The sequence below is a fragment of the Myxine glutinosa genome, chromosome 6 (genome assembly GCF_964187855.1).
Source record: "Myxine glutinosa chromosome 6, kmMyxGlut1.1, whole genome shotgun sequence".
NCBI lineage: Eukaryota > Metazoa > Chordata > Myxini > Myxiniformes > Myxinidae > Myxine > Myxine glutinosa.
The window spans coordinates 106,274,456-106,292,051 of NC_136266.1; positions in this window are offsets into that span (position 1 = coordinate 106,274,456).

Sequence of the window (17,596 nt, forward strand, 5' to 3'; positions counted from 1 at the left end):
AATAGGGGAATATTTACAAGCGGATATGGATGGAGGCCAAATCCCATATCCGCAACATTGCACCCTTCTCTACCTCGGGGCGTCCCGACCCGATAAATTTTTACTTACTTTAGTGTGGCACTCAGATGTAGTTCCCTCTACTATTAACTCAACCCTGAGTGCGACAGTTTTACAGATGTTCACAAATGAGTAAATATTTCCCCCTGCGACGTTGCACCCTTCTCCTCACAGAAACACACCCACAGGATAACCAAATCGCGGAAAGAATCCTCAAACTAAACATACAGCCGGTAGGGAGCATCATTTATACAAGACTACACTGATATTTACACTACGATCCAGGACCTGTTTTTGGAGGAACACATGCAGATGTTATGCATAGAGAGAGCACGCATGCCAGCATCGATACACCAACCCACGAGTGCTCTGTGGCCTTACGGCCTTTAATAATGTGCAGAGCACCCCATTCAAGCACCAAAAGCACCACCCCATAACACAGTCAGCACCATCCGGTGCACCAATAAAATGTTCATAGTCACCGGTGGTGTCGCAGCCGGCCAATGTTCTGCCGCTGGTCTTGCCTTGGAGCCCACTTGGTGTTCTGGCTTCCTTCAAAAATAAGGAAAGGCGCCAACCGCGTCCATTTCTAAATTGTGGCCGTCAGGGGGGCCAACTATAAGTGGTTCACCTGTATGGCATAGGTGCCACGTTGACCCAGAGGTCCATCAACGGGTGGTGCTTGCCCGCAAAAGACTGCGGTCCATGGTGGGCGGCCACAAAAATTGCGGTCCATATGGTGTATCGATCCCGGCAGCAAGCAGCGAAAGTGCAGGCCCACAACTGCAGAGCCAGCACCTCTCTCTCCTCTCTCTCTGCCCCAAAGCCAGATCCTCGGAGGTGGGAGACAAAAGAAGAAGACAAGTGAGTAAGGAGGTAAGGGCGCAAAAGTGCACACAATACAAGGTGATGCACACTGGGGGCACATGGGAACCAGGTGAGACAGGTACGTTCCTACCGTACGCCCCCCCCCCCCACCAGGTAACCTACATTGCCCCTCCCTTACCCCTTACTGTATCCACAAAACACAACACTACCCATAAACATCTACTTTACAAATCAACAAACGTCCCTACTGTCTTCCCCGTTCCTCCCATAAACCAAATTCGTCTTCTCTCCCTCCTAACCAATCAAATTTGCCATTTCCAACTCTCATCAAAATTTGCCATCTCCAACTCAACATCAAAATTTGCCATCACCAATTCATCATCAGTCCCTCCTAAGGAGGGAGAGATGGAATCACCCCAATGTCTCATCCACGTCGTGATGCGTCTCACAAATCCAAACAGCAATTCTCACTTCCTGCAACACAGAACAAAGAAAACACAGGTGTGGAGTCATCATCATCCCCTCAGGTAAGTGGCTGCGTATGGTGCGACGGGTTCATCAATCCTAACTATTTCCTAAATGACTTTAACAACTTTACATTACCCGGGGTCTTTCCCTGCCAATCCATTGGCCAACTTACACTATGGGTTCTAAAAACCAATTCCCATTGACCAAACTGTGGTGCCTCTCAATTTGGGGTCTGACTCCCCCGATTCATCTCCCGGTGCCTTCGCACAATTTCTGGGCTGTGACGTGTAGCTCTCCCAGCAGGTCTACCCACCTGCACACCTCCACCACTGTAGTTGCCACCCGAGCTTACCTGCTCCTCACCCTAACCTAACTAACTGGGGAAGGCCCTCTCGCCCTCTCACCCCCTCAGTGCCCTCTCTGGCACGGGCTGCCCGATCCACACCCGGGATCCTCAGGCACCCACTGACACTAACGGCTCCCAGAGCCCACCTGCGGCCTCACCTGGCCGACATCCTCACAGTGGTGGAGTGCCCAAACCAACTACACACACTAACAGGCTACACGCCCAGCCATTTCCACAACACTAATGCACCCATCCACAATACCATTCTGCAACCGCACCACAAATGCCAATATCCAACCACAATTTACCTATACCCTCTACCTAACACTTACACTACCCGCCCCGGGTACTCGTGAAAGGGGTCCACTCTTCCCCCATCCACACCTTCGCACCATGCACACCACTCCGTACCACTTACTCCAACTCTCTCCACACCACTCATTCTCTGCTCCATGTATTCTACACACCTGTACTTGCACACCTGTGCTCTCACACCTGGTGCCACCTGCACCCTTCTCTCCCCAAGCGCATTCGCGCTGATCCACAACACTCACTACTCATACACTGCTCCACACTGCTCCACACTGCTCCACACACCTGTCCAGTTCTCACACAGCATCATCTCATCTAACTACTCCCCGCTGAAACTTGCGCTTCCCAGTCGTCCCTTTAAACTATTGCGCTCCCTCGTCATTATAATCCACACTAATCTACCTGCGTCCCCACTACAGGTATCAGTCACTAACTAACCTTAACGTCACCTAATGTCATCTTCTAGGGCCCTATCAATATCCTAACCCACCCGGGCTAGTTTTCACTGCCATACACCCCATAATCTATAGCTCCTTTGCCCCACAGTTTGTGAGGGATGACAGAGTTGCCATCCCACCACATCGGGCATCTCCCACTACCAATTTTGCACATCAAATTTCAACAAATCAAAAATTTGCCAATCACTACTCATCATCTGCCAATCATCACTGCCAATCCTTTGCCAATCATCAAATTTTGTTTTTTTCTAATTTTGGGTCCAAAACACTAACCTCATCACACAGTCTACTCACTAATGCCTCTCGGTGCGCCAATTAACTTCTAAAGCTCGGCTTCGTACAGCCAAGCCATGAATGCGGGTTGTGTTGTGCCAGCGGCTGGATGCGTCCGGCACTCGGTGCAGGGACGGGGGCTTACCCGTGCCGAGATCCCACGCACCACCTCGGCGCGGAGCCATCCAATTGCCCGATCTCGACCTGCCGGAATGCCTCAACAAAAAGTGGTCGCCATGATGACCCTTCCTATCGGGCTGCCCGCTCCGCCTAGTGGAGCCCGGACGCGGCCGTTCCAAGCGAGGCACAGCGTGGATCGCGTACGGCGGTTCTTTCGAAACCGCCGTGGTTCGGATCCCCGCTGGGCCTCGCGGCACGCGAAGCTGCCCGACGCGCACCGAGGGCCCGATTCGGCTATAAGTCGTTCTAACCTCTAACCCGGTTACCGTCGATGCCTCACCTGGATGCTTACCTGCATACGCTACCCCTTGCTTGCTCATACCTCCAGTCGTTCCCATGCTCCTCGTACCTTTCCTTACACACCCAGGTACACTCATTCCACTCACCGACTTGGTCACACACCTGACCACCGAACACCTTGGCACACATTCGTCGCTCGCACATCTCACCAACACACCTCTTCGCGCCCCCTCCTCGGTCACCTCCTCTGTGACAATCACAGGTGTGCCCTCACTCGCACACCCAACCACGTGCCTCACTACCAATTCCAGCGTGCATTCCCACTCACGCTCTACCATTCCAGGTGTGCATCCTTCCATTCCAGGTGTACATCCTCGCTCACCTGTCACAACCAACTCACGCTCCTTGTCACTCTCACTACTCTCACCACCACTCTTGACAACGCACTCACCCTTACTCCCGACAGCGCACTCTTTCCTCATGCACCTGTCCGTTACACACCTTTCTCGCGCACACTCTTGCGCACACTCTCCCGTCACTTCCTCCGTAACACTTACCACACCGCGCTTCCATGTGCTCCCTCGCACACGCGCTACGACCGACTCACTCTCGACAGCACCCTCACTCCTTGGCACGCACTTTTTCCTCACACACCCCAGAGTCGGACTTTCTCGCACACCTCCTTTTTCACACACCAGACCTGTCGCACACTTCACCAACGGCCTCTCACGAACACCCGGGTCCATCTCGACCCCCAAGCTCATTAAATCACCTGGCGCATCATACGCACGACCATATTGGTCACCACTTACACCGGGTCCTCTTCCTCTTCGCTTTTCCTCCATCACCTGCGAATCCCTCATCCGGTTAATGAGCACATCATCACGATCCGAACACAGACTTTGGACCAATTCTTTGATCTCCTCTTTTATCTCTTTCTTATCCCCTCTCCGTCGCTTCTTAATTTCGCTCACCCCTTCTTCCACTTCTTCTAATTTCTGCTTCACCTCTTTTATTTCCCGGTGCGTCTCCTCAAGCTCGTCCTCTAAGGCTACCTTGACCGTTTCTATGTGCGTCCTCACCTGCCGGTCCTTCGTCTCCATTACCTCTGTCACCTCGTCCAACCTCGTTGTCAGTCCCTCACGTACCATCTGACATTCCCTCTTCGTCGCGATCAAGTCGTCTTTTAGTTCTTTCTGTGTCGCTTTTAACCCTCCTAGTACGGCAGTGTTCCTTTGTACCTGCTCCACTAACTCAGTCTGTCCCACCGTCAGCTGTTCCACCTCCTGCGTCAGGTCCTCTATGCCCCCTTGCAATTTTACAGTCCCCTTTCTCACCTCCTTCTCCATGCGCTCCTTACAGTGCCTCACCTCCTCGCGCACTCCTCCGACCTCCTCACTCACACCTCTTCTGATCTCTTCTCCCATCACTTGCATCTCCTGCCCAGATGCCACCCTCATCTGCTCCATTTCCTCCCTGTGAGCATCCACTTTAGTTTCTACCCCCATTCTGACCCCCTCTATCTGCTGCCCCATTTGTTTAACTTCCCTTTCCGCTTGGTCCCTCATGTCCCTCAATTTGCCTTCCATACTGTTTTCTAACCCCTCTAACCCCTTTTGCATCCCTTCCATTTGATTCTCTTGAGCGGCCATTCTGTTTTCTACCCCCATTAACCCATGTTTCACCCCTTCTATCCCATTGTCTAACCCCTCTAATTTCTTGTCTAATCCCTCTATTCTACTCCCTAACCCTCCGATCTGGGCCCCCATGTCCTCCCTCAATTTCTCGCGATTGGACCCCATCCTTTGTTCTAACCGTTGGCTATTGGCCCCCATGTCGCCCCCCAATTCGTCCCTCATTGCCCCCATACTGTTTTTAAAACCTCCAATTTGGTCTCCCATTTGTCCCATAAGGGCCCCATCATTCTGTTTTCCATTTCTTCATTATTCTTGTCCATAAGGGCCTTCATTTGCATTAAAAAAAGGTTCAAATCCACCGGTGGCGCTACTACGGTCGCGGGCGCGGTCGCCGTGGCCATGTGCGAGGCGCCATTTTGCGCGCCCGTAACCTCGTGCGCGACGACGCTATTTTGCGAACCTGCCACCCTCACTGCTTCGCTCTCCTCTTGTCCCTCAATTTGGTCCTGGATCGAACCTGCCTCACTCTCCTCTACCGGAACCCAGCCGTCTTGATCTGCCATAGCGCGACTTTCAAAATTCGGGTTTTTATTTTTGTAAAACACAATCAAATTTTGCCGTTATAATTTCGAGCGCGTGAAGCGCGCTTCGGGTCCAATCTCACTCCTCGACACCAATTGTTACGGACACGACTTAGATGTTGCTTGACCGAGCGGAATGGCCGCCGTGTTCGCACAGTTTACCCGATTACACTCGAACGTTGGCCGAATCGCGCTATGCTAAGTCAATGAAGGAAAGGACACAACGGCTGGGATTAATGCAACGACACAAGGGGTACAGTTCTCAAGACCTCCGGAGGAGGATATAATATTGGTGATGCAGAAACGGGTAGATTACACGGTAAGAGGTAAAGCACAGAAAAATGGGCACTTAGACACAGTCTTATCTATCCCCGACAGACCACAGACAAACGGGACAAGACTGACTTACACAGGGATTGATGGCAAGGAAGGGCAGGCAGTCGATAGCACAAGGTGCACCTTGGCTCAGGGGCAGAATCAAACGCGGTCCGGTCCAGAGATGCGGGGAGGTATTCAGCGCTTGGAGGTGGCGTCTTCTCTCTCCGTGGTGTGGGCGCATCTCACGTCACCTCCCTCTTCCTGCGCATGTCCAGCGGGGAGTGACACGCCCTCGGCTCGTTAGCTCCGCCCCAGATGGAATCGGTCCGCCGCTCCTATTGGGTGCGGGGGGTTACCGGGCTCCGCCCTTGACGAGGAGCTGACAGCGAGCCCCTGCGTGGTAACCCCGTCGGAGCACATGTTCAATGGCGGCTAACCAAGCCGGAGTGAGGACGCACACTCCCCGCGCCGCCGCCGCTGTTGTTGTTGTTGTTGTTGTTGTTGTACCATGAGGAAGAGCTGCGGGGAGGTATTGGGAGGTCCTAAACTTTCTAACGGTGCCATACAATCACATTCTGGTGCAACGAAGAGTCAGAATTAATGGAAACGAGTCCTTAACTGACATAGACTAAGAATAACTAGCAAGATGTCCTATAGTTGTCTACGTGAGATGCGGTGAACCTGGATGCGACATTTAATGGGGGAAATAGGGGAAGGTCGGGGCTACAGAGTGTTGTTTACAGACAATGGGACAAGGGAATGGGGGATTGGGGATAGTTGGGAAGTATTGGGGAAATAGGGGAATATTTACAAGCGGATATGGATGGAGGCCAAATCCCATATCCGCAACAATATACATATAGATGTCAGGTCGCAGATTTGTTACTGCTTAATGCTCTGTTATAGATGTCGTTTGACTAATATGTTATCTATCTATAATTCCAGTAATCTCTGTGTGTATGTTTGTATGTTTGTATGTTTGTATGTTTGTATGTATGTATGTATGTATGTTTGTCTGTGACCGCTGTTTCTCGACAACTACCGGTCCGATATACTTTAAACTTGCCAGGTATATTGCTGGGGACCCGAGGATGTGCCTTTTCAAGGTTTGAAATTAATCGGAAAAGTAGTTACCGAGCTATGTCCAAAAAACGATTCAACCAATCAGAGAGCAGCGAGCTATCACGTGTGCCGAACGTGGCGAACAGACTCTGCCTCGGACGGCACATTTGAGAGCGTATTCATTTATTTCACAACTATGTTGGCGCTATGTTGGCGTTAAACTATGTTTTAAAACTAATAAAAACTAATTTGCGATTCTTTCGCTTTCCTGCGCGTTTGGGCACGCTATGGCGATTTCTTTACCAAACTCCGCAAGCCGTTCGCTTTGGACCAAACCATTTCATGTAAATAGAGGGGGGGGATTGTCACCGTACTCGCAAGCCGTTCGCTTTGGACCAAACCATTTCATGTAAATAGAGGGGGGGGGATTGTCACCGTACTCGCAAGCCGTTCGCTTTGGACCAAACCATTTCATGTAAATAGAGGGGGGGGGGATATAATTTTAGATATAGATATAGTACGGGCATGCCCTAGTGTTATAAATGCTGTTTAAAAATGCTATTTCATAAAGTTAATAAAAGGTTGTCGCTTTGCTATAGTTTAAAATGAGAAAATACTCGCTTCATCTGTGCTGAACAGATGGCCTCGTTGTATACGTGCGCCCCTTGAAGGCTAGATAAGCCTAGTTGTAAACTTTCTCCCTTCTCCGCAGACGGCGCCTCGAGCCGCGGGCAGGAAAACGGATTATATGCGCGTGGAATGTGAAACTTTACGTAGGATGCTTGGATCGTAGGCATAAACCTTTTGATAAACTGTTAAAACATTAACTATATTTTGTATAATCACAGTGACGCTTGAGTTACGATAAATATGCTTTGAATTTAAGTTTAAATGAGAAATGTGAACTGGAAGGTACATTTAACACCTGGAACTCATCAGAACGCCCTCATACACTTTATGGTCTTATCAGGACCAAGAATGCAATCCCCCTTCGGTGAGTTCTATTTTCTGTCACCTCGGAGCCTTGAAACCACATCTGGTCCGGATCCTGACGGTGCGTGCTTCACTCCCCCAAGATGAAAGGACGGATGACGGTGGGGGCTCGGCAGTTCCTTTGTCCTCTCGGAGATCCTCTGATAAAGCGTGTCCCTATATAACTGAACTGTGAATCAATGTGTTTTCAGGAAGGTAGACATGGCATGACGGTGGTTCGTGCTGTAGACGTCTCCGTTTCCTCCAGATCTGTATTAATTGGTATTTAATAAAGAATCGTCATTCTCAATCTGTTGGTGAACTTCTGTTACGATCAAGGAGTTTGTTCCCCACAATTTTATGGTGCCGTGACTCGGATTGCAGCAGAGCAGGAACAAGAGAAGTGGACCCTGAACGACCGGAGGGAGGCTGACCAAGGCCGGCGCCGGCACGCTGATTTGTTTTAAGGTGAGCATTGTCTTATATTAAAGGGCTACTTTTCCAAATTCGAACCTCCCTCCCTCAAACGGGCACAGTCCGTTTCCTTGCCATCTGCACTGCCTGCTCTCCGAACAAAAATTGTAAGTAAAGGCTAATTACCAGCCTTTGTTAAATTCACCAGGATAACGTTAAGAGGGTAACGGATAACAGTAAGGATAACGTTACAGTTAGCAAGGAGGAGGGGGAAATGTGAGGTCGGACAGCCATAAAGCTGCGCCGGTGGCCAAGAACTTTACAGGAAGGATCAGCCCAGAGACAAGATGGGGTATGCCATTGCATGCCAGGGAAAGAAGGGCTGTGGCTAGCGTGGAGGGCCAGGGGAACATGGCCAGGAGAAGGGAAATGCGCAGGTGCCAGGTAGGCTTGGCAAGAAGGTGGTGACAACTACGAGGTCAAGCCAGGAAGCTCGAGACTAAGCTTTAGACAGGAGGGCAGGAAAGTTGCTGAAGCTGTAGGGACAGAGGAAGCAAGCAACAGAAATCCAGATAGAAACAAACCAGGACCAGGTGAACAAGAGAAAATAAATAGGCTCACAGCAAGGGGCCAGGTAACCACAGGTAGGAAGGACAGAAGTGGTTTTTGAAATATTGAAAATTTAAGCATTACAGCTGTAGTTATTGAAGCTACAAGGACAGAGGACAATTAAGTAAGCAGTTAAGCAAGTAAATCAGCGGTTGATGCCGCTGGTCCAGGATCCAGACCAAGACCCGTAGGGGAGGTAGTTACCATACCAAACCCCTACCCCCCAAGACCTGGGCTCTGTCCCAGGGCTCCAGGCAACACCCCCCCGCCCTGCCATACCCTTTCCACCTCAACCCACCCCGTCCAACCCGTCCCAAAAATCCTTTTTCCTTGAATGAGAGACGTAATATGAATGAACAAAGATTGTACATGGGAGTGACTGGAGGAGGGGCATGATTTGAGTCGATCTGATTTTCGCGCGAAGTCTGGGAGACTCACTGGAACACGAATGAGGAATGAATGTATATTGGGATATTAATTGACGTGTGTATCTGGCCAATGTATTTGTCTGTATGACATATGCGAAGCAGAGGGTTTCGGTGTGAAGCTTTGTAAGTGGTCTGCTTTACGTGCGGGAAATCCAGGCCGGGAATGTCGATTTTAGCGTCTATCCGAGGGACCAGGTGAGGTCCTTAACTGAGTCCGGATTTTCATTTGTTGGGAGTGTTTGGGAGCGATTTGATACAAATCGGGTCAGGAGAGCACTCGGAGGAACGTTGATATGAAGCGGTTTCTTGGAGATGGTTACAAGATGGGCTGCTTTTGTCTTTCGAGTGGCAGTCGGGCAGAAATTTGGAATTTGTTGAACTAAATTCAGAATTTGAATCGAAATGTGTGTTTGACTTGAATTGAAGAGTTCATTCAATGGCAGATTGAAGAATTCAGTCAATTCAACTGAATTCAGAAGTTGAATTTAGAATACGGAGTTTGCTCAGAGTGCAGGTGATAACCTGCCTACTCAAAAAGGATGTGCCCCGCACGGTGGGAGGTCCGTGAATGGTTGGCAAAGGGTTTCTTGAATTTAATGGCAGGAATTATGCGATTAACGATTATATTGTGTATTGGTGACTTGTGGATTGTATGAGTATATCCCTGAGGCCGATGTGACCTTGGGAGTCAATGGGTCGTGTAATGAGAAAGATTACAGTTTGCTGGTGTGAAATTATGTCATGGTGTGAAATGCGGTCAGACAAAGAAATACACACCCTTGATCTGAAGAGAGAGCGGAGGTTGTGGTTTCATTGCTGTGTCTGTTCTGTGGAGTTATATTTCTGAGGCATGGATTTCAAGGAGGAGGTGTGTGCCCCGAGAGGATTGTGGGTCGCAGATTGGGCACTCTGGGTGGGCACGGGGGTTGCAGTTGTGTGGGCGCGAGGAGGTGTGTTGATGAAGTGTGCGAACGAGGAGGGATGTGCGAAAGGTGTGCACCAGGTAGTAAGGGTGCTGCATGGTAGAGCACGTCTCCCACGGAAGTTCCTGGGCGGATTGTTGACGGTTGTTTGATTCGTAGGGTGTTGGCATTTTGCGATGTGGAGCCTCAATAATGGTCGTTTGTCTGTCCGGATGTGGATTTCTTGCAGGGGCGGGATGTCGCCGGACTTGTATTATTTGTGGGATGAAAGCGCTGGTTACCCCAATTCGACGTTTGTACCACCTTTCTTCGTTTGAAGTTTGACCTTTTGAAGTTTATTTGACCTTTGTTCGAGATATGCAAGGGAAAAAGGTCAGAGGTAATTCACTAACCTTGGAAGAACGACAGGCTGAGTCAGTCTACTGGGTGTTGCTTTAACGGCAGGATATAGAACTTAAATCTGGAAAGAAAGGACATATATTGTTGGTTAAAACTGAAATCATGTACGTAATTAGTGAACAGAGAATATCGAGATCTGTTTTCTGTTGTTGTGGTTGTCGTTGACGTCTCAATAGGCGATTCAGGGGACTCAAGAAATAAACAGATTTCCGGTGCCGACCGGAAGCGTCAGGTACAGTATGCTTTGAATTTAATTTAACCGAGCCGAGTACAGTGACGTGTTTGATCGAGCTCTGGGGATAGTCATGTTAAATGCAGGACATTTGGGATGATGCAAAGAGATGCAAGTAACATGGATTAAGTTGTGGTATCAAGAGGTGGGTGCCTAGGTGTATTGTGGTTATTATAACTTGCTGATTATTGGGGGCGCACCAAGTACAGATCGGGTTGCATGGTGGAGCATGCATGCATGGAGCATGGAGCTTGATGGAGCTTGGAGCATGCATGGAGCATGGAGCTTGATGGAGCTTGGAGCATGCATGGAGCATGGAGCAGGGTGGAACACCCCGTGTGGTTGGAGGTTGCAATTGCGTGAAATGCAGTGAACATGCCCGATTTTTGGCTTTGCGAGGCTCCAGGTAGAAGTTGGCATTTCGATACTGTGGATTATATTGTGCCTGTCTGGAGAGGTGATGTCCTGTGCTGAGGCTGGTGACAGGCCTCTGTTATTTGTCTGTCTGTCTGTCTGATTGTAAGTCAGTGGTACGATCCTATGGAGGGCTAATTGAGTGCTCAGGCGTCATTGTTCCATGGAGGCAAGTACTGTGTACCTTGGGCCGAGTTGGGCCCAGGTACTCATGGGAATGGATCAAACCCACAAGGAAATTCAGTCGCTGAGGTTGCCAGAACTGAAAATCGAACTCTGGGCTTCTCAAATGGTCACAAAATTTGGACATGGGATGTAAGGTCAATGAATCGGGGAAAGGTAGATGTAACAAAGAGAGATGGACAGGACAACAATGGAGTTTATATGGACTGGTTTGGGGCAGTTTCAATCTGACGATTACAGAGTGTTTTGTTCTGTTCACGAAACATGTAAAATTCATGGAGTTGAAGTGATTTGCAAGAAGACAGCAGAGTCAGTACTGGGATACAACCTCGTCCAGGGGTTTTGGTCCAGCCTGCAAGGAGTCCAGGGGTTTGTTTCAGGGGTTTTGGGGATGTTTTTGGATGCAAAAATGGGATGCTGTGCTCATCTGGATGTAGAATTGTAAATACTGACTACTAGCAGATATATCCATCAAGGACGGGGGATGATGTGCAGTGCGATTGGGTAGGAGGTAAAGGCCATAAAACACCAAACCCATGAGGAACGAAATAAATGGAGACGTCGACAATCACATGATGGTTGGGATTGAAGAACAACCTACTGGGATTTCATGATGTCATCCGGCATGGTGAATGCTTTGATAAAAGTCTACTTTTGACTGGACCAAACGAGATCAAAGTTGGAAGTAAATTTAGATACATAAGGTGTGAAATATAGCATAAATAAACTATAGGTAATGGAAATATGGCAGTGTAAGCTCGCTGAGGAAGAGTTACCTGTAGTAGAGGACGTAACAGATTGGTGGATTATAATGATGGGGGAGCGCAATAGTATAAGAGGCGACTGGGAAGCGCAAGTCTCAGAAGGGAGTAGTCAGCTTAAATGATACAGTGTGTGGGAAGGAGGTGATGAAAGCGTGGATGAGGGTTTCTGCAGCCGTGAAGGAAAGGGATGGACAGAGACGGGCGATGTTTTTAAGGTGAAAGAAGGCTGTCTTTATGATCTGTTTAGTGTATTTGTCAAAGGAGAGGGTTTGGTCAATGATGATGCCAAGATTCCGGATGTGAGGCAAGGTGGATGCTGGGAAACCATCAATGTTGAGGGCAGAGTTATGGGTGGTTGAGGTCGTTGTTGGTTGTTGTTGATCTGAAGCCAGGATTTTATTTCAGTGATGCAGTTTGTCAGGATAGAGTGGGTTGTGGTGATTGAGCCGTTGTAGATGTCATCAGTTTTGCTTTGGATGAATGAAAGGAAGGAGATGCAGTTGTCTACTGTGAATGACAGGTGGTGTGTGTTATCGTTGTTGTCTTGGAAGTTCAGTTGTTGACATAGTCCGGAGTGTTCTAATTTGCACAGGGAATGACAATTGGGATGACAATTGAAAAGAAAAAAATTGAGTAAGTTACAAATTTTGTTTTGTGAATCTGCGGACAAGCTAGTTTGATGGGTACCCTGGGGTCTTCAGCGTGTCTATGTGTTTGTCTGTCTGTTACACCGGACTCTTGAATGGGTTTTCATGAGACGAATTTCAGACATAACAACAGTGAGAATCTATTTTGAGCGAATCACAGTGGGTGAGAAAAACATTGTGTGTGACCAGACACCAGAACTGACCAGAATTGGAATTGGAATTAGACCAGGTTATTTCTATTATTCGTTTATTCACGAAAATAAATAAATAATAGGGGGAGGTTCATGGAGGTTAATGGTGGTTTGTTTGTGTTAATGGAGGTTAATGGTGGTTTGTTTGTGGTAATTCTAGTTGAAACTCTAGCTGAAATTATTTTTATTTTTTTATTTATTAATTGATGTAGGAAACAGGCAAATGGGATGCTGAGAGAAGGATTAGAGAAAATTGGATTGAATTTAAAATCGAATATTGGATAAAATTGGATCCACTTGGAAAAAGTGGATTAGGAAATTGGTGACCAGGTGTTCCCAGGGCGCTTGTGGACCAGGTGTTCCACCAGAGGAAAAAGACCAGGTGTTCGTGGAGCACTTCACCTGCAAGAACGCCCTGGAAAAGGTGGACGGGACCATTCCAGGTATTGCCGACTACACCAACCGCTGTCTTTTGCGAGGGCAAGACCTCGTGGATCCACACCACACATTGTAAGTTGGCCCTACCCACACCCACCGTCACACAGGATGGAGCAGGAGCTGCACAGACATATAGGACTAATTACACTTGCACTGCTAGGATTATACCACCCCGCCAGCACAGCGCCCACCACCCCACTCCTCACGTGGGCGGACATGGTGGCATATATGGAAGAATTATATGAAAACATAACCTCTAAGTCTCACGTCCATTATCAAAGCGTTACTTGGGGACAGAAGATAAACGTACCATGTTGTCTAATACCACCAAAGGACCCCCCGTGGATATATATAATGTGGAGGGTGGAAAGGACAAATCCAAACGGAACGAAGTCAACACAAGTTGCCCTCTCTCGTCTGAGGCAAGTAAAATGGGGAGGAAAGGTTGGACCAACAGTAAGTTCCGCCAGAGCAGGATTCGAATGGGGAAAAGGTCCGAACACTTTAACCACGGACGCTTTACTAGAAAGAAATACCACCCTGATATTGACATGTGAAGTTACGACCATACAATTATTGACTCCCCGACCACCATGCATCAAATACATACTCACGCCGCAACCCCAGGATAAGGCCCCAAAGAAGGGTGAAAACACATATTGGAAAGTGGCAAGGGAGGTGGCGACAATTCAAAATAGGACACACTGCTGGTCGTGCATGCACTTTCCCCAAGCAGGCACCACAGGAATACACATGATAGTGCTACCTCTGTCCCTCAACGACCTTTGCTCACAACCTATCTATTCCCCATGTTTAGTCACCACGCTGGAAAGAGAAGGAGTTGGCAACGGCAAGAGTTGCAATCGACAATTTAATTATCGCCCGTCAATGATTGTGGCCGAAAGGCCTGCCCCCGTCTGGGTCAAACCACAGAAGGGGACGGTCTGCCTCCAGGGTTCCGGCCACTTGCGTATGGGAGAATCAGAATGCGCCTACACTCTCCCCGGGAAGCTGGGACAAGGGAGCTCGGGGATTACATTACGAATAGTACTGCAAGATAAACACAACCACAACATAACGGCTATAACATTCTCTAGGGGGGTTAGTAGGATTAATGGGGTGATAAAGGGACTCCAGTGCTTATCCACCCACCTGGTCCCACCCCATGGGACAATGTTTATATGCGGCGACAAGGCTTACCCCTATTTACCAAATAATTGGGGGGGCACATGTTATCTTGGTTCAGTCCTTCCTGACGTTGAGATACTGGATGAGCTAGACCCAAAGTCCTTGGACAGGCGACATAAGAGGTCAGTCATGAACGAAGATGGAACCACTAAACTACACGGGAGCCTATGGGAAAAGGTGTTAGGTTTCTTCTTCCCAGGTGCGGGCACAGCCATGAACAGCTTCCGGATAGATAAATTGGCTCTGGCCCTAGAAAAGGTGGCAAACGACACCGCTACGGCTCACGACATACTATTGGACACAGTAGTTCACATGCGTACAATGGTGATGCAGAATCGGGTGGCTTTGGACATGCTCCTGGCAGAGAAAGGAGGGGTATGCGGAATAATAGAGGGAAAATGTTGCACTTACATACCTGATCCATCCGAAGGAGTGTCAGCCGCAATAGTGAGACTAAGGGAAACTAGCCACGCCCTGATGATCGATCGGATCGCGCGCGAGAACTCTTATAAATTTAGCTGGCTCACTGACTGGTTCCGGGGATGGACGGGCACCATAGTGAAGTGGTTATTGACCGCACTGGCCGTGATAATCGGGGTAGTAATTTGGGGGGCACTAATGAAATCTTTAGTCCTCCTCTGTATGAGAAAGTACTTTACAGGATGGAAAGTGAAGAAGCCGCCGACAACGACTATGGTTCTGACCACAGAGGCCGTCGACCTGAATGGGTCCTTCAACAAGGCAGATGTGACCGGCGCTCCAGAAAATTGTATTGATTTTTGTGATGACTGTGATACTTGTGTTGAAAATCCCATGTGGGAACTGGCTGCTGCCTGTATTGATGTTTGTGATGACTGTGATACTTGTGCTGTAAACCCCTTGCGTGTACTGGCTAACGCCTCTTATGTATTACAAGCTGACAGCTGTACACCCCCTTCCGACCCAACTATGGATCTGATTGCGACGCTGGGTCTGGCAGTCGAGGGACCCGACGTGGATATCCTAGACCCGCAAGCCGACCAGGCGTCCATGGGAGACTTTGACATAAAGGAAGTCCCTCTCTTTGCTTCAAAAGTTTTAAGTTCAAATGCTTCAAGTGATTCGGATTTTAACGCTCTGTACCCTGACCAGGAAAATGAGACACAAGATACTGACAACATTATGTATTCCCCAGAACAGCAGCACGTGAGAGATCTCATGGGCATGATCGTTGATTAACTTCGAAGATCTGCAAGGACCGCGTCTGAAAAGGGTGGGGGGAGCAAGTTCCGCAGGGGAGGTTGTTGGCCCCCTGGCGGGGCAGAACCTCATCTGGACCAGACGCCTTCGTTGTGGATCCGAAACGTTAATGGACTTTCATGTTCTGAGCCCTCAGGTTCCAAGCACGCACCACACGACACGTTCCCCAAATGCACGGGCGAGGCGCTATGGGCGCACGGTATGCCCTTGGGAGATACCCGCATTACACGATTGTCTTTCAATAAAGCCCGATGCGGCATGTTGTCTCTTGAGATACTTTGTCTCGACGAGACAAGAGGAAGGGATGTCAGGTCGCAGATTTGTTACTGCTTAATGCTCTGTTATAGATGTCGTTTGACTAATATGTTATGTTATAAATGCTGTTTAAAAATGCTATTTCATAAAGTTAATAAAAGGTTGTCGCTTTGCTATAGTTTAAAATGAGAAAATACTCGCTTCATCTGTGCTGAACAGATGGCCTCGTTGTATACGTGCGCCCCTTGAAGGCTAGATAAGCCTAGTTGTAAACTTTCTCCCTTCTCCGCAGACGGCGCCTCGAGCCGCGGGCAGGAAAACGGATTATATGCGCGTGGAATGTGAAACTTTACGTAGGATGCTTGGATCGTAGGCATAAACCTTTTGATAAACTGTTAAAACATTAACTATATTTTGTATAATCACAGTGACGCTTGAGTTACGATAAATATGCTTTGAATTTAAGTTTAAATGAGAAATGTGAACTGGAAGGTACATTTAACACCTGGAACTCATCAGAACGCCCTCATACACTTTATGGTCTTATCAGGACCAAGAATGCAATCCCCCTTCGGTGAGTTCTATTTTCTGTCACCTCGGAGCCTTGAAACCACATCTGGTCTGGATCCTGACGGTGCGTGCTTCACTCCCCCAAGATGAAAGGACGGATGACGGTGGGGGCTCGGCAGTTCCTTTGTCCTCTCGGAGATCCTCTGATAAAGCGTGTCCCTATATAACTGAACTGTGAATCAATGTGTTTTCAGGAAGGTAGACATGGCATGACGGTGGTTCGTGCTGTAGACGTCTCCGTTTCCTCCAGATCTGTATTAATTGGTATTTAATAAAGATTCGTCATTCTCAATCTGTTGGTGAACTTCTGTTACGATCAAGGAGTTTGTTCCCCACATATATATATATATATATATATATATATATATATATATATATATATATATATATATATATATATATATATATATATATATATATAATATATATAGTAACGGATTTGGGAAACCCTGCACTTGGTGTAATTGTTGTAAATATCACCCTCTGTAAATAATAATTCTTTGTAAATACCTCCATCCATTGGTAAGATCAAAGGTCGTCCCCTAGTTAGTCCATCGCACCACGTAGCGAACCATAGGATCTCTCCATAGTTATATCCTTATTATGTGTATCAGATAAGGTTGTGTGTCCAATAATTGACTACGTTGCATCAATCAAATAAGATAGAGCCCTTTCAATATCCCCAATGGCCTCCTAAAAATGCCAGTAATGCGGCGTTCGCCGCCATTGCATGGGGCTGTGTTTACTGGCTCCACATCGCCCCAAACTCCATTACGCACGTGGTCAAGCCGGAGAAGAAGGGCGTGGCCCACACCTCGTCATCGAAGGTGGAGCCAGGGAGCGCCCTAACAACCAACCAGGAATCAGTGGGCATGGCTTGAGAGGGCAGAGAAAGAAAGATCTGGCAGGTTCGTGAAGGTTTGACGGGGCGGGTTATAAAACCCGTTGCACAGCGCCCCCACCGGGTTCG